The sequence below is a fragment of the Triturus cristatus genome, chromosome 1_2, assembly GCF_964204655.1.
Source record: "Triturus cristatus chromosome 1_2, aTriCri1.1, whole genome shotgun sequence".
Lineage (NCBI taxonomy): Eukaryota > Metazoa > Chordata > Amphibia > Caudata > Salamandridae > Triturus > Triturus cristatus.
Genome location: NC_140580.1, coordinates 663747272 through 663759396, shown reverse-complemented (window position 1 = coordinate 663759396; position 12125 = coordinate 663747272). Strand labels below are relative to the sequence as shown.

The window sequence follows — 12125 nt, the reverse complement described above, 5'->3', positions numbered from 1 at the left end:
CCACAGCTCCTGGTGGTGCGGCCGCTCTAGCCTGTCCGAGCGAGGCCACAAGGAGGTTCTGACCTTCGGCCAGTTTCACTAGGTTCTCGGATTGGGTTTGGATAGCCGAGGTAAACACAGCCCGATCGGCTTCCGCCTGGCAGGAGGTACGCTCTATGGCCCATTCCAGCTTAGCCTGGCTCTCCTTCATTTGATGTATGAGGGTGTCCATCCTGTATCGGGTGGGGGTTCACAGTTGGGTGCTCCTATCTGGCTCGCCACTTGTCGCACAGGGGTGTGACCCTGTGAGCATACCAATGACAGAGGCTAGGCTGTATTATACGTTTTGTGGGTTTATTATGGTTCAAGAACAAAGTATGTCATAGAACGAGCACTATGTCTCTCTCCCTCCTCCTCCAGGACAATCACGACGTCGTCCTCGCCTTCCCCGGGGGTCTCGTCTGGCGATGTGGCTCCGTCGGACATGAAAGGAAGGGAGACCAGATTTTAGTGGACTGTTCTTTGGGTGCTAGAGGGATTGAAGGGGGATGGGTAGTGAGGGGTCACCGGGGTCCACCACCAGTAAAAAAATCACTCGAAAAGAGGGGAAATCGGTGAGTGAGTAGTATACCCCGTTCAAAAGAAGCCCGTGACCTCCCCGATAAGAGCTCCCAGAGAGACAACTATCTCCCTCCCCGTGTTGAGACCAATCCCAGGATCCGTCCCCGTACCTTTCCCAGCCACGCTCCTCCGGGCGCGTGGCAGGGCGAGACGCCGTTTAGGTGGCCTCCTGGCTCTGCCGCTCTCCCGTGTCCTCTGCCTCCGATTTCCGAGTCCCGTCCTCCGTCCTTCACCTCGCTTTCTGCCTCCGTCGCTGCTCGCACTCCGACTCCTCCGTGGGCTTTCGTGCCGGTCTCCTCGCTGGTTTCCGCTTTACTGGGGCCGACCACAGCGGAATGGTGTGTTGTCGGTGACGTCAGAGGGGGCGTTTCCGCCGCCCATGTGAGCCAGCCTGCATTAAAGGGGCCGCCTGCGTCCTGCAGATGGGGGGGAAACGTGCAGTCAATGAGGGTTTTCTCCATTCCCTCTTCTTCGCCCGTGCCCATGTGACAAGAGGGTTGTGTTGGCAATAACTACTGGTTATGAGCTCTAAAAATGATGCATCACATAAAACACTTAACAGTAAACAAAGCCAACGCAATGAAATACCTTGTAAGAAAGTGCAATGGTTAGTTCAGAACAATACGAGTTGCTTTACAGCACCGGAAGAGCAAATATGGAGTACTGACTTGTGGAAAAAATGGTTGCTTTTTCATATACCCATAAACTTTCTAACTGGACATAACATTTCAACATAAAATACAATTGCAAAATGTACCAGCACCACAACAGCAACAATGCATAAACTGAAAACCTTAATGAAAACAGAAGAAAAACAATTGAGAGCAAAAAAATACTTTGTCCAAAAAATCTTAGCTCGCTCTTAGCGCCTACTGCCCGATGAAGAGAGAATACTCTGCGAGGTACACAGAGCTAAGTGAGCCCAATAGTCTGTCAGTATTGGCTCAGGGACAAAAATAGCAATGATTTGTGTGGAGAAGAAGGAAAAATCTGACAATTATCAGTCCTCCCTGGCCAGATACAAGCTTTACGTTATTCACCAAGGTACAAATTTTTCCCTAACGTCCAAAGTACACCCTATATCACGCCAGGGCCTATGCGTACTATCTGTGTAATGCTCAGTGGTCCAAGCAAAGAAAATAAATAAGTGACCCTATATTACACCCAGGGCGTATGTGTACCATCTGTGCAACGCTCAGCTGTCCAAGTGAACTAAACTATAAACTACCTTCACCTTCCCTAGCTTGCTGACTAGGGAAAAGGGGATCTACACACTTTTTCTACTTTGCACGCATCACATACTGGGATTAAGGATCAGATGTAGTCTCTTACCCTGTGACGGCGGCCTCCAGACAGACCTCTGCCCCGCAGATTCAGCAGAGCTTTTAATCAATTATGGCGTCTGATTAGCGGTCTTGTTGCGCAACTGCGAACCCATTCAATCAAGAGTCCTTGTCTTTCGGCAGCAGTTGGGCGTGATTAACCAATCTCTCCTGGCTGGTTGGCTCACCAACGTGTTGCTCAGATATGAATTTATCTTGAAAAAATTAAAAGGCAAAACAGGAACAAGTGGTTTTAATTAAATGCAGCGGCCGGTACAGCAGCAACAGAGTCGTGTCTGACGATTGTCTCCATGTTCATAGGTTTTGGTTGGCATTATATACAGTTCTTGAAGTACAATAAACCGATTACACATTCTTGTAATCGACTTTGTGGAGATCCAAAGAGGGCCAGTGTGTATGTGTCCAGATGTCCGGCATGGGGAGTGTGCAATCACTGCTTGTAGTGTGCATGCTGTGTTCTGATAGACTGAGTGTTCCTTACTAAGTGTGGTATTTTGGGAACATGCATCCCTTTGGCCAAACGTGTTTTATTGGGGCTAATCTCCCCTGATCTTTTGTGGTGTAGCTGCCTATCAGTGGGATCGATCTGGGATTTCCCTGTTTCCGCATTTGACTTTGGGCCAAGTATAACCCCATCTATGACAGTAGGCTAGGGTTTGGGACACAGGGCCTGTCTGTCCACGTATCCCTGAGGGGTCAACCCCTCAAAGCAAAACACAAGACTCGCATTATGAGAGACCTCAACCTTAACATGATAAACTCAATCCCCAAAAACAGACTTCAACCCCCCCCCCCCTAATTTGACCAACCTTGACGATCTTTCTGAGCATTACTTTAACACCTTTTCTAACATTCTTGACTCGGTTGCTCCGAATCAGCTAGAAAGGATCCCAGTCAAACTCTCTAAACCATGGTTTAATGGTGCCCTAAATGACGAACGGTGCAATCTAAGACTCTCTGAGACACTCTGGAGAAACTCGCCTTCCACCACAAAGCTCTCTCAACTGAGGAAAAGGAGGAGCGTTTACAACAAACACATATGCTTGGCAAAAATCGGACACCTCAGATCTCAACTGGATGGAGCCAAAAATAGACCAAAAAAACTCTTTGAAATCATTAAGGAACAATCTAACCAATCCTCTAACCAGAGCTCTACTACGTTATCCCTGCTCCCCAATGGTGATGACTTTACAGCTCAGTTCGCTGAAAAAACAATGAAAATAGAGCTGGAGCTATTCCCCACCGCCCCAACTTTGTTATCCAAGATACCACCCAAAGAATCAGGGGAGGTGGCAGAATCCACGACAATATATCCGCCTTTGGGCAACTCTCTCAAAAACAACGCATCATGGAGCAGTTTTCTCCTACCAGACTGCACTGAGATACTTCGCAACATGGCATCCATCAAACCCTCCAACCACTTTGGTGATCCTCTACCCGCCAAGCTCTATAAAGATTTAATCTCAGACATTCTCCCTCTTTAGTCCAAGATCATTCATGAATCCCTCTTACAGTGAAAGATTCAGGACTGCCTAAATGTTGGGCAAGTTACTCCCATTCCTAAGAAGCCTAACACGGACCTATCAGACCCAAACAACTTACGACCTATCACCAGCAGCATGACTCTAGCGAAACTACTTGAAAAACGCGTTCATTCACAGCTCTGCAAACATATTGAGAAATATCAATTCCTGGATCCCCATCAGTCAGGATTCAGAGCAGGGCACAGCACTGAAACGGCACCAACTCACAATGTTTATGACGCCGTGAGAACCCTTGACCAAAATGTCCCTTGTCTCTTGATCCTTCTAGACCTGTCCTCAGCCTTCGATACCATCAAACAGGAAAACTTGATTGATCTCCTACAACATAGGATGGGATTGTCGGGCCAGGTACTAAATTGGTTTTCCTCCTTCCTTCACAACCGCACGCAATGGATCAAAGTTAATCATGAACTCGCTTCAGTACCCCTGTCCTGATTGGAGTCCCCCACGGTTCTACGCTCTCGCCCACTCTCTTCAATCTATTTATGGAGCCTCTTGCGGTCATTCTGAACAGAGCCAACATTCAATACCACATGTATGCGGATGACACGCAATTGTACCTGAAGATCTCATCTCAAGAGGACATAAAAACTTTAAATGCTGCACTTGCGCACACTCAGCAATGGTTAGCCCAGAATCATCTTCTACTAAACACTCTCAAAACAGAATTTCTTTTTATCACCCCACCTAACCACTCAGCTCCTACCCTTGACTGGATTAAACACTTAACTTCTCTGAACTGCACACCTCATGTTGTAGACTCTTCAAAATCTTTAGGTATCATCTTGGATAAACACCTAAACATGCAAGGACACATCAGTGCTACTACTAGGGGAGCCAATTTCCAACTCAACACACTGAAGAAAATCAAACCATTCCTCCCCCCGAAGATCTCAGGCCGGCCATGCAAACCCGGATTATCCCTAGATTGGAATATAGGCTAGTGACCCTCACAGGGCTTCCCAAGGCCAGCTTGGCCCCACTCAGAGGTACCTTGAATGCTTCAGTGAGGCTTTTGACGGGTTCTAGGAAATTTGATCACATTTCACCCGACCTTTTGCAGCTAAACTGGTTATCTATTGAAGCTAGAATCCTACTCAAGATAGCTTGTCTGACTCAAAGCCATACACCACAATACCCCATACTACCTAGCAAATAAACTTGAGCTATCGGGCTGCAGCCGGAACCTCAGAGTTACGTTCACCCTTCTCTTGAAACCTCCAAGATTCAAAAAGAAAAGGTCGTACAACTGTGCGTTCTCCGGTCTTGCTTCGAGAATCTGAAACTCCTTGCCATCCGAGATCAGATAAAATCCTTCCACTACTGCCTTTAAAAAATTGGTCAAAAGAATACTAATGAACGAACGTTAATGCACTGATCATGCTTGTGTGTTTTGTTAATAACCAAACTCTTGAAGTATTGTCACTGATGTACTATATGACTTTTATCTTATTTTGTTTCCAGGCCTCAATAGCTCCTTTAACTACATCAACTATTGACTTGGCTCGTTCCTTCTCAGCCAATTTTCCTTGATGCACATTGCACATCTTGGTTCTTCCTATTCTATGATGTTTTACTCAGAGCGCTCTACGGCGCCTCATATACACCCCTTTTCTTTATTCTTGAATGTTTTCCCACAGGATGTAATTTCACTCACCTCCTTTATATGCTCATGTGTTTTATTAATAACCATAATCTTGAAGTATTGTCAATGATATTCTATATGTTTTTATCTTTTTTTATTCCAGTTCTTGATAGCTCCTTTAACTGCATCAACTATTGATTTTTGGGCTTGTTCCCCTTTTTTGTTAACATTCCTTGATGCACATCGGGGTTCTTTCTATTGTATTATGTTTTACTCTGAGCGCTCTATGATGCCTCTGATACACTCTACTCTTTATTCTTGAATGTTTTCTCACAGGTTGTAATTTCACTTGCCTTCTTTATGTTTCGTATAATTGCCGATGACAACTCTGTAACCCATTTTGGTCTTGTTCGCACTCTATAAAACTTTTCAAATTAATAAATAAATCTCTGACTCTGGATTGATGGGGAGGTCATTGCGGGTGTATTCGACAGCAATGATACGAGTTTGTTATTACGTGTACATATGAGATGGCGGTGATTGATAATATATTTACTGACATTCTCATTATTATGCATACATTTATCATGACATACATTGACATCGCCTGTACCGGTATTGACATGGTTATGTGTACATATATCATGGCGTACATTGACATCGTATTCACCGATATTAACATCACAATGCTATCATCGAGCTATTTTGTCATTTAAAACGTTAAAAATGCTTCCTCGAAGTGGACACTGAATGCTGATGAGTAATTAATTAAAGTAAAGGGGACGCTTTGTCTGTTTGCTACACTCCTGCCGTGACGGGAACGGCTGTCAAGTGAATCTTGCCTTACCTGCTTTCACTGCCACGAACATTTCTTTGCCGTAAGGGGAACGGCCCGTACACAGCACCACATGTCCCAGGGGGCAGTGCTCGGCCAGTAACAGGCGTCACCAGAGGGCGTCAGGGGGCCAAGACCATATAATCTGCACTTGCCTACCGCAGCGCGGGACGCGCCCGGGTGAAGCCCGGGCCAAGGGCGGGCCCGTCCCGCGCCCGTCATCGTCAGGAAGAGGCAGGGCACCCCCCCTAACTTCGGCTTCTTGCCTGCGCCTCCAAGGTACTGTCGCACGTCCGGTGTCATGCTTGCACCGTTGAGAATTTCTGGATTGTGTTTTTTTGTATATTGAGACTGCAAGGGGTATTTGCTTGCTAACTGTCATTCTGGCGTTTTATCATATGATCCTATGATCCTTGCAGGCTCTACATCTGTATATTGGGGCACTACGGTGCTCGACATTGTGGCTATACAAGTGCTCTCTAGAACCATTGATACTGCTAGCACTATTTTCTACGTGTCATCGTTTTCTCATAGTAGCTCATTAGCTAGTACTCTGGTTTGCATTTCAACAAAGGGTAGGGAAATGGTAGGGAAAGGGAAGCGTACAGGGGGGGGGGGGGGGGGACAGTTACTGGTACTCTAGATCAGTTTATAACTAGGGCTGTTCGGTCCTAGAGCACGAAGTTGCCATAACCGAGCGGCGACTTTCTACTGAGCCAATGCATGCTAGACGCTCATCTATTGGGTCAGTAGCATTAGTAAAGTCCCCTACTAGGCTAGTAGGGCATGGTACTAGTGATTCATCTCAGCATGTAGATCTTGAGACTAGCCCTATTATTTTTCAGGACAGCAAGAGGATCACTGAGGCTTCTGGTGTGGTCGCCTCTGTAAATGAAAGTTCCATAAGATAAGTAGCATATCCCCAGACAAGGGCTAGTAAAAAAAATAAAAAAAGATCTACCAATCCAAAGAGGAAAAGAGGTGGGGATACCCAAGGCGGGAGGCAGTCAAAAATTCCAAAAAAACTAGAAAATTTTACCAGAGTGCCTGGTGTTTTACTAGTTGGGGATTGTCAGGTATCTGGCGTGGCTAATAAATGCCTCACTGATCAGTCACAATCCGGTGAAATGATTTCTCAAATTGAACAGGTGGTCCGATCACTAATACTCCCCCTCTTAGAAAGGGTAAAACTGGCCAACGAAAGAATCGAACGTCTCGAACAAACGATGCTTGATAATTTTTGTTCTTTAAAAAATGCTATTAAATTAGTAACAAATGATAGAGCAAAATCTAATGCAACATCTTTGGGTGCACCTACGTCGATCCCTATACTTAATCCCACTGCTGATCCTGTTGTGACCACTAAGGATAGCTTAGGGGTTGATTCACAAAAGGTTTTGGTTAATGCCAACCAAACTAATTCACGGGCAGGCCAAAAAACCAACGAATCTGGGGGTAACATTAATAGGGAAAATAAGGGTGTGAGAGAAGTCGTAAGTAGAGAGCCCTACGATAAAACTATTAAACCTCCCAAAGTCCACATCCATCTTCCCCCAGCTTCTTTTCCCTACGTTGCAGTATTAACTGGTGTCCCCGAATTAAAAGATGGCAAGTCTGAATCCTACCAAGAACTTAAAAATAAAGTGACATTCTGGCTAAATAAGAACAGACCAATCCCCGACAATATGAACGGGAAGATTTTATTTGTCAGAAGGGTCAGTTGGGTTGGATCCAGACCACAAGATATCGCAGGCGACTCTATTATTGTGAATTTTCAAGACAGGAGCCTAGTGCGCTTTATCTGGGATTGTCCACCTCTTGGGGACCGGTCTGGGATAGGGGTGCATGACCTAAGCTATTTTTATAACTTAGCTTCTCATCAAGGCGGAAGAACCAGACAACATTGGGTAGGGAAAGGAATTCCCCCAGGGTCTTTTACCCCCTCCTCCGATTATTACAATGGTTGGTGCAATTTAGATTACCAGGATTGACCGGTGATAGAAAGTTCGAATCCATTGGCCTCCAGGGATGCCACTGTAGACGTAGATGCGCTTATGGTTGGAGTAGATGAAGTGGACTTTGTCTCACCCGGGACGTTTAACGTAACAAGGGTCCCAATCTTACATATGAACAGAGAGAACCAGAGTCAACACGAAGTAAGTCCTAAAACTAATCATCAGGCTAAAAAGCTGGGATCTGGGTGGGTTCAATGATCTCGCGGAATGTTGCTGGCCTGAAGGCAAAAATTGACTCTCCGGAATGGGTTGAGTTCATTGGTAACTTTGATGTTTGCCTTTTTCAGGAGACCTGGTCCTGTGAGCCTCAGTTCTTGCTGGGCTATTTGAACTTCCATGTTCCAGCATCTCAGGGTCCCAAAGGGCGCCCCATGGGTGGTTTAACAATCTGGGTCCGCCAAGACTTATTTTCGATGGTTAGCGAGCTACCAACAGGGTCTCCTGACATCCAATTAATCAGACTATCCCTGGGCCCACTGAGTGATATGGACATTTATAATCTGTACCTTAGAGGGAACAAAGGGACAAGATCTCGGGCCCTGGTTAACTTGGATTCCCTTATTGATCAGCACTCGAGTGAGAGGGTAGTCCTCGTCGTGGGGGATCTGAATGTAACCTTTGAACCGCTCTTGGACCCAGACCTTTGTTGGGGCCTTGAATCTGAGGAAGAACAGCTTTGGGGTATTCCTGGACTTGATTTAGAACCAATTAAAAGGTGGACAGAGGCCGCAGTGCAGGTCAACGTTTTCTGTTATGAGAGAGGCTTGAGGGCATTGAATGGGAGGACGCAGGGGGATAAGGAAGGGGCCAATACTTTTGATAATGGCCGCTATAGGAGTAGGATTGACTACGTCTTCTGTAGCATGAAGTTATGGCAATTCGTAAAAGATATGGTGGTTGATCCAAGATCTGAAAGTGACCATAATCCTTTATGTGTAACACATTGGTGGTGGAAGGTTGGTAATATAAAAGAAGAGGTGACGAAATTTAAGCTACTTGAAGTAGTCCCCTCCAATGATATGCGCAGGCTTAAGTGGCGTGTGGTTAAGACCAATGACAAGGCCATTGATAACATTGATAATCAGTTGACCAAAGTTACATCGGAACTCGAGGGTCTAATGGCCACTGCGCCAGGTAGTGCACTAGCCACTGGACTTCACAAAACCTTTTTTGAGGGAATACGCTGGCATTTTCTGAAACCAGCAAGAAAAGACAGGAGGGCACCACTCAAGCGTCTACGATGGTATGATGCTGATTGCAGGAGAGCCAGAGTTGATCTGGCTGCAGCCCTTTCTAGTGGACACAACGATCGTGTGCAAAAGGCTAGACAATTATACAAAAAATGTATAGGTCAGGCTAAAAAGAAATGGGACGAGCTCTATTGGTCTGACCTGAAGGGTGCTAGCCATGCCAGGGACACCAGATTATTCTGGAACATCATTAAGTGGGGCAGAGGTGGCCAGCCTGACAGACCCTCAAACCATGTTACACAAGAGGAATGGTTGAAATATTTCAAACCCCAGTATGCATGTGTCTCTAAATCTAATCCCACCTGGGAGATAACTCATGTTCTTTATCGCCATGGCCCTTTTAATACCAATGATGCCTTAATGGCTCTGGGATCCGTAGCAAGTGGACGAGCTCCGGGACTAGATGGAGTCCCATCTGATCTTTTTCTCCACAATAAAAATTGCTGGAGCAAGTATATTACATTACTGGCAAATGCTGTGGCCGAAGGTGCCCCAGTCCCTAAATCATGGGGGGGGGGGGCTGTCATAATCCCAGTGTTCAAGAAGGGTGACAAGACATTACCAGGTAACTATAGACCAATCAGCCTGATAGACACAATCCAGAAGGTTATAGGGAGGATGGTTTTGAACCAGATACTAGAGTGGATCGAAGACAACAAGATCCTGTCCCCTTTCCAAGCTGGTTTTCGCAAACTAACTAGTACAGTGGATCAGGTTTTTCGTTTTGTGCAACTCCATTGGAAGGTGGTTACTTTGGGAAAAGGCAGTCTCTATGTTGCTTTTGTGGACCTAAGAGCTGCCTTCGACCTTGTGCCCCGTCTGCGGTTGTGGGCGGTGTTGGAAAAATTAGGGCTCCCCGCAGAAATTCTGACCCTGATAATGAGGCTACACGAGACTAATTTTGCCAAAATCCAGTGGGGAGGACCAGGCGATGTTACTCCCAAGTTCCCGGTAGAACGTGGTGTGCGGCAAGGCTGCACCATGGCCCCAACGCTCTTTTCGCTATACATCAACGGGATAGTAAAATCCATGCTTAGCGTTAATACAGATGCCCCAAAGTTGGCTGGAGTTATTACTCCGATATTGAGGTTTGCGGATGATACGCTTATCGTATCAAAAACTCCGAGTGGCCTGCAAAGAGCTTTACTAGTCTTCGAGGACTTTTGCCTTGGTCATGGCCTGGAGGTAAATGTGGCCAAGACGAAACTTATGGTTTTTAACCCACATCCAAGCTTCAGAGGGAGAAAGTTTTTTATGAATGGGCAACCGTTAGAAATGGTTGCCAATTTTGTTTATTTAGGTATGCATGTAACTAAAGACAACAAATGGAGCAAGCATATAGAGATGGCTGCCCTGAAATTTAGACAAATAACGGGAACATTAACCAGGGAGCACAAAAAATCTTTTATTAAACCCATAAGACCTGTGCTCCAAGTGTATGAGGCAAAGGCCCTAAGCTCAGTTCTGTATGGGGCAGAGCTATGGGGGCTTCCCTCACTATAGTTGAAAAATTCTTCCGTAGTATAACAGGCCTTCCTCAGAGTACCCCTATGGTTCCTCTAAGATACGAGTTAGGCAGGAAGGCCATTATGGACATAGCTAACCTCCGTCCGGTCTTATACTGGCTAAGGCTCTGGACTACTCCGGAGCTTTCCCTGTATGCTAAAGGACTTATGGATGTTATAAAACTAGATGTCTTCCACAAGATCGGATGGCTGAGGAAGCTCCGCCAGACCCTGATAGCCTTGGGTATGGAGGGGCCGTGGAGCGACCCAGTGGCTGCACTGTTTCCCTCAAAGAGAATACTACAAATGATCTATTGGGAACGGGTTGAACAACGTGTATGGAGTAGAGCAAACTCCTCTGGGATGACTGGTTGTTATCTGGAGGTAAAGATCAGACCTGCCCTAGAACAGTATTGGGATCTGATCACGAAACCCGGAGATAGGAAGCTCTACTTCCAGTTTAGAGCCGGTTCCTTACCACTTAGGTCTCTTACAGGAAGATGGACTAGTGCCCGTGAGGATACATGTCCTGCTTGTGGGTTACAGGCCGAATCAATCGCCCATTTTCTGTTTGTTTGTCCAGTCCTTGCCACCCCAAGACGAGTATGGTTATCTCCTATGTGTAGAACTTTAGGTACCAGGAGCTGTGCTGTTGCATTAAGAATCCTACGCACTTTACCAATTATTTCAATATCATTAGCCAAATTCTTGGGATGGGCATGGACTCTAAGGGCTCAGCCTCCAGCAAACATTTGAAGTGTCCTCATCAACCTATTTGAGCTAATGCAATATGATGAGAACCTCATTAATTGATATTCTTTTACTTTGTAGTCGATGTGGGTGTTTTTAATTATGTAAATCTTAACATTGTAGTCATCCGAATTGTTTAATGCTCTTTTAAAAAAATAAAATTTAAGTATTTATCGATGGATTTTAAAAATTGTATTGGGTTTCTTACGTCATGTTTGGTTATATGTTTGTGTCTTTTATGATCCTTTTAATCGAATAAAGACTGATGATGATGATATTCTATATGTTTTTATCTTTTTTTATTCCAGTTCTTGATAGCTCCTTTAACTGCATCAACTATTGATTTTTGGGCTTGTTCCCCTGTTTTTTGTTAACATTCCTTGATGCACATCGGGGTTCTTTCTATTGTATTATGTTTTACTCGGAGCGCTCTATGATGCCTCTGATACACTCTACCCTTTATTCTTGAATGTTTTCTCACAGGTTGTAATTTCACTTGCCTTCTTTATGTTTCGTATAATTGCAGACGACAACTCTGTAACCCATTTTGGTCTTGTTCGCACTCTATAAAACTTTTCAAATTAATAAATAAATCTCTGACTCTGGGTTGATGGGGAGGTCATTGCGGGTGTATTCGACAGCAATGATACGAGTTTGTTATTACGTGTACATATGAGATGGCGGTGATTGATAATATA

The 12125-nt window shown here is 45.2% G+C and overlaps 1 protein-coding gene across 2 annotated transcripts in view; it reads right to left on the bottom strand.

Annotated features, from left to right (window-relative positions):
- The window catches only part of OGDHL (oxoglutarate dehydrogenase L), a 713311-nt gene that overhangs the window by 686370 nt on the left and 14816 nt on the right, over nucleotides 1-12125 (bottom strand). Inside the window, exon 2 of one of the 2 annotated variants that reach the window (XM_085608426.1) lies at nucleotides 1933-2137. The exons of the other annotated variant lie outside the window; for it this stretch is intronic. The gene's annotated coding sequence lies outside the window, so the exon portion shown is untranslated. The remainder of the gene's footprint in view (nucleotides 1-1932; nucleotides 2138-12125) is intronic. 2 annotated transcript variants of the gene reach the window in all.